Genomic DNA, 5787 nt, shown 5'->3' on the forward strand with positions numbered 1-5787 from the left:
GATTAGAGCTATGTTGTAGAATTTTTCTAATACTATGTTATTTACTTGGTAAATTCTGTTTTGTTGTTCATATGTGGAGGTGATGTTTCAAAAGTTATTCTGATCTTTATGTAAGTACTTATGTCATTATTTTTGTAACACTGATGTATATGTTTATTTCTATTCTTTTGTAAAGCCCCTATTACTACGAATGTTATCTCTACTATTATGTTTTAATGATGTTTTCTGTATCTTTGTAATTGTATTCTTATGTTATAAAATTGTAATTGACACCAGTTCATCAAATTAAGTAACTTCTAAGTTACATTTCACTGCACACGTTTCTGTTGGTCATAGTATATGGACAATATGTGAGAAGTAAAGACTGATAGTGTTTGCACGTGTGTTAATAATTCAGCAAGGGACTGGATAACAGCATTGCTGGTTCTAAGGACAATTCCAAAAACTTTGTGAGTGCACAAGTGGTGGTTATGGACTTGCTATATTATCTGCAAGACTCTTCAATGGTGATTGTGCACCTGCACAGTCACAACAGATGGCTGCTGGCCATCTCTACAAGGACTACAGTGGGTCTGCACCTCTGGTGGCCCACCAGTACCGTAATCTCTACAAGGACTACAGTGGGTCTGCGTCTTTGCTGACTCACCAATACCATTATTTCTACAAGGACTGCAGTGGGTCTGCACCTCTGGTGGCCCACCAATACCGTAATCTCTACCAGGACTACAGTGGGTCTGCTCTGTGATGACCTACCCACCAATACTCTTCAAAACTTCGATTGACTCCGCTGTGGGTTTGCTCTCTTGTGGCCCATTACCTGTCAGCATGTTGAGAGTCAGCACTGTCTTTCCGTTGGAAGGACAACGATACTTCTTCAAGACTGCATGGAAATCCACTACTTCCGTGTGCATTTTCTTTTACTGCTCAGACTTTGAGAAAAACACTGCAATGTGATGAATGATCAGGACTGTCTTTATGGACTGTGAGAAAATTTTAGCTTTTGACCAACATTGTATCAATAAGTGTGTGCATTTGATTTCTTAGTTATTGTAATTATGAAAAATTTTTTCAAATCTGTATTGGGCACTGCCCAACCCAATTTGTAAAATTTTTTGTGGGGAGCATGGGGGCTATGTAAGTAGGCTGTTTAGGTTTTTTTATTAGTAACGCCACCTCTGTATGAAAATCACCGGCTGTGCCGTGTGCAGTCTGTGGCTGCTTTGCATTGTTGTAATACTCAACCATTGTAGTGTTAGGCAGCTGGCTGTGAACAGCGCGTAGCGTTGGGCAGTTGGAGGTGTGCCGCCAGCAGTGGTGGATGTGGGGAGAGAGATGGCGCAGTTTTGTAATTTGTCATGAACTGCTATATATATGATGATATCAAGGTAAATATATTGTTTGTTCTCTATTAATATCTTTCATTTGCTAACTATCCCTATCAGTAGTTAGTGCCTTCAGTAGTTTGAATCTTTTATTTCGCTGGCAGTAGTGGCGCTCGCTGTATTGCAGTAGCTTGAGTAGCGAAGATTTTTGTGAGGTAAGTGATTTGTGAAAGGTATAGTTTAATGTTAGTCAGGGCCATTCTTTGTAGGGAATTTTGAAAGTCAGATTGCGTTGCGCTAACAAAATATTGTGTGTTGAAAGTCAGATTGCGTTGCGCTAAAAATATTGTGCGTCAGTTTAAGCACAGTCGTGTGTACAATTGTTCTAAGGGGACGTTTCACTTGCATAGGGTCAAATACACAATCCATTCTGTAGCTTTACAGTATATTGCAGTCACCCAGCTGGTAATACAACATACTTTAGCTAAGGCCACTTTATAAAAACCTGTAAGATTGTTGCTGATAACTTTTGCATCACATCTGGGCTTGTGATCCGACAAATATAAATTTATTAATCTACATTTGGTGGTCATCCACATTAAATAATGTATTCCAGCATGGGCAAAAGTGACAAAGTAGATAAAATTATGAAAACTCATGGAAAATACGTATAAACTGAGGGAATATACTCTAAAATGCGGGGAAATGGATTGGGAATGAGAGAGTACTTGGATGTCTTCTGCTTGGTGCAGGAAAATTCTTGTACATGGAAACGAGCAAGCGACAGCAAGAGGAATATGAGAAAAAGATGACATGGAAACACTGGGGACCAGGGAAACAGTCATTTTTCGTGGACATCGACAAGATGACTGGAATAGATTCTTTAAAGTGGACGATCACCAAATGTAGAGTAATAAATTTAGATATGACAGATCATAAGCCCAGATGTGACGCAAAAGTTATCAGCAACCACCTTAGATAATTTTATAAAGTATCCCCAGCTAAACCGCATTGTATTGCATTTTTAACAACATTCTGCTACATGTTTATTGAGGTAATAGGGATACATGCAAGTTGAGTGCTATATTCGATGCTTTCCTGGAAAAGAGAACCATTTGCCTCTAAATTGACTTGCATCTCTGTTGAAGGATGACAGAAAGTGGATGGAGTGACCGCTTGTGATGAGGGTTGTGATGAGATATGATTTAATGGTAGACTGATGATACATTCAGGCGAGAGGGAGACATTGCTGCTATCGCGCATTTAACCATTTTTTCTGTTGTTCACTCAGGATGTATCAGTTGTGTGGTATAGCCTGCATTCAACTCATATACAACAGTGTGTTGTGTGTGTGACTTAGAGCACTATCTATCTGCAATCGTTAATAGCAAACTTCTCCATACCACAGTCATCAGAGCATTTCCAGCTCATGTGTAAGGAAACATGTCCATCGATGGAAAACGTGTTTCAATATACTCCATTAGACGAATGTTGGAAAACTTGTTTCAATACACACCATTAGATGAACAAAGATTTACGCAATGTACTCCATTCCCCTGCTGCATCTTGGACATAAATGAAGACTTCATTTTCATAACTACGGTGATTCTAAGTTAGTGGCAGATGTTTGTGAGGTACTGCAATCCCTGTGTATACACAAGCAAACTGTTGTTTGTATAGAAGAGAGTGGGTTCTGTTAACGGAGTTAATGCTGTATGGCATGTAATTTCACATATCAATCACTACTGCTACACATTTTGTTTATGTTCTATGATTATTCCTCTCTTCCCAGCACCTTCTTGGTATGGAATTCATACATTATGACAACTCTACAGAACTGACAGCACAAGTGATTTACATAACATTTTTCCAACTCCTTCCATCTGGAGCTCCATCATCCAAAACACAAATGTTTCTTCTTCTTGTTAATCCTATTTATATCACCACAGCACACTCAAATGTATCAGGCACCTATCTACTATACATCTGTAAGGACTACTGAACTCCTCAGCATGCAAGCATATAGAAAGATGATTTGTAATTGGACAGATGATATAAGACTGATACGGAATGGACTTTGGAGAATGGTAGTTACGGTACTGAAATGAGAAAACTGGTCTAAACCACTGTTGCCTGTCACTACAAGTTTGGAACGCTTTGCAAAATCAAAATATCGAACTGTATTGATTATGTGAAACTCACCTTGTTTTGTTGCTTCAAGTGACATCGAAATGTGGCTGGTCTAGTATCCTCTTACTTCTGGTCAATTTCAAATTAAACCAGGGACAGTTCGGCGAGGGGAGGGGAGTGGGTGGTTAAAGACAGAGGAAGAGTTACGAGATGCATAGAGACAGGCCATAGAGAGTTTTGCTCAGGGTCCTTAGTCAATAGGTTCAACAAAGGGGTAAATGTATTACACTGCTTATGAAAGAACAACAAAGGAACCCTCTCTTTTGATTGTTTGTGGTATATGGTCCACCTACAGTGAGGGCGGCGAAACTTTATAACGAACTATGCAAGCGACTTGTATCGCTGGTCACCTCCACCAATGGAAGAACACCTGTATATTTAACAGGATCACCACATTTAGTCGATGTCAACACACAGATGGCGTTTGGTTCCCAATATTCTGGAAGAGAGAGATGGTGGAAAATCTTATTGAGTTCTCTACCAGATGATGTTGGTGAGGTTTTTATAGTTTTACTCCATTGGATCTTACAAAAATAAGGAGGTTTGGGAGAGGGAGAGAGAGAGAGAGAGAGAGAGAGAGAGAGAGAGAGAGACTGTGCTGACAACAAAGACTAAGGCACCATTACAGTCATATTTCCATATTGATGAATTGTAGGTGTTATGCTTCCGAATTTCTGTGTACATTTTATGAATTTCCTCGTGTATGTTAGTGTGCTATTTTTCTCAATGTGAAAGCTGTCGGCCTTCTAACTAATGGAACAGTGCTGTCAAAATGTAATGGGATTTCAAGAGAATTAGCTGGGGTCTGTGATTCGGCCGGGGGTCCCTCTTACTCATGGGAATGATGTGGATTCAAATGCTTTATATCAAAGACTAGAAGATTCATGAAAATACGGTAGTTAAGGGATACTCTAGTGAAAGGGAAGTTGAGAGGTGAGCTCTGTACCGCTCCTTTGAAGTGTTGTGGTCAAACATATTACAACCTCTCGTGAAGTGACTGCAGTGAAATAGTAAGGAGCTAATATGACGGTTTTTACTGAGAGACAAATAACAGCAGAAGTTCTGTCCTTTGTTTTCTCTATAAGTAAGAGACAACATAACTGAGTACTGTCTGCTTATAAATGGATGGACTAATAGCTTAATATGTAGACCAAATTTACATTTAGGTCTCTATACTTACTTAGCAAGTCAACAACCACTGTGCAGTGGCAGGGGGGGGGGGGGGGGGGGGACCCTGTACCACTATTAGTCATTCCCTTTCCTATTCCACTTGCAAACTGAGCGAGGAAAAAAGACTGCCTATATGCCTCCTTCTGAGTACTAATTTCTCGTATCTTACTTTCATGGTCCGTATGTGAAATGTATATTGGTAGTGGTAGTCAGCCTCAAATGCCAGATCTCAATAGTGTTCCTCAAAAAGGACATGGTCTTCCCTCCAGGGATTCCTATTTGAGTTATCTGGTGAATGTAATCCAACTGCTAAAAAAAAATTACTTGGCATTCAAAGTGACTCTCATGATCAATTCAATTAATTAGCCTATTAATTTGATATCAATGACGTGCTGCCTGGCGGGTGGAAGTGATGGCTATGGTACTACGGATATGATTCGGGAGATGGAGTGGTAACTGAACAGTTTTTTGTTGCAGTGATATGTTTTAATGAAATTTCAATCAGCCACCTACTCAGGGAGAGAAAACATTGGTAATAAAATCAGAGGTATTACCGAATTTTTAACATGATACGTAGCATCAACTTGATAACTATAACATTTCAGATTTTTTCTGTCTTCGAAAAAAACTCATATAAAAGGGAGAAATCTACATTTTACGTGATAAATTCGAGATGTATGGTCAACAACATGCCTGTCTCTGATTGGTTAAAATGGAATTCCTAAACTTGAGCATCTATGTCGTGGTGGAATTGATTAGCCACTGGTGCTTGACTTAGAGCATGCCCCAGCTATGAGCAGGAGTGCTCATGAGGAGTCAGCGACCAAAAGTCGTAGACTAGCTCAGTCTGTGATGGGCGATTAGGTACAAAGAATGCGCCAACCTGTCTGTTATTGCCCACGACAGCAGGAGCTAGCAATGTGACCAGTGTGCTGGGTGCGCAGCAACAGAAGCAGACGTGTGTGTTGCGTGAAAAAGTCCAATAAAACAGGTGTTTGTATTGTATGGTTATTCCCTCCCAGGTGTTTGCATTGAATGATTATTCCCTCCCAGGAGTTTGCGTTGAACGATTATTCCCCCCCCCCCCCCCCCCCGCCCCCCATAA

This window comes from Schistocerca nitens, chromosome 7, assembly GCF_023898315.1.
Source record: "Schistocerca nitens isolate TAMUIC-IGC-003100 chromosome 7, iqSchNite1.1, whole genome shotgun sequence".
NCBI classification, from domain to species: domain Eukaryota; kingdom Metazoa; phylum Arthropoda; class Insecta; order Orthoptera; family Acrididae; genus Schistocerca; species Schistocerca nitens.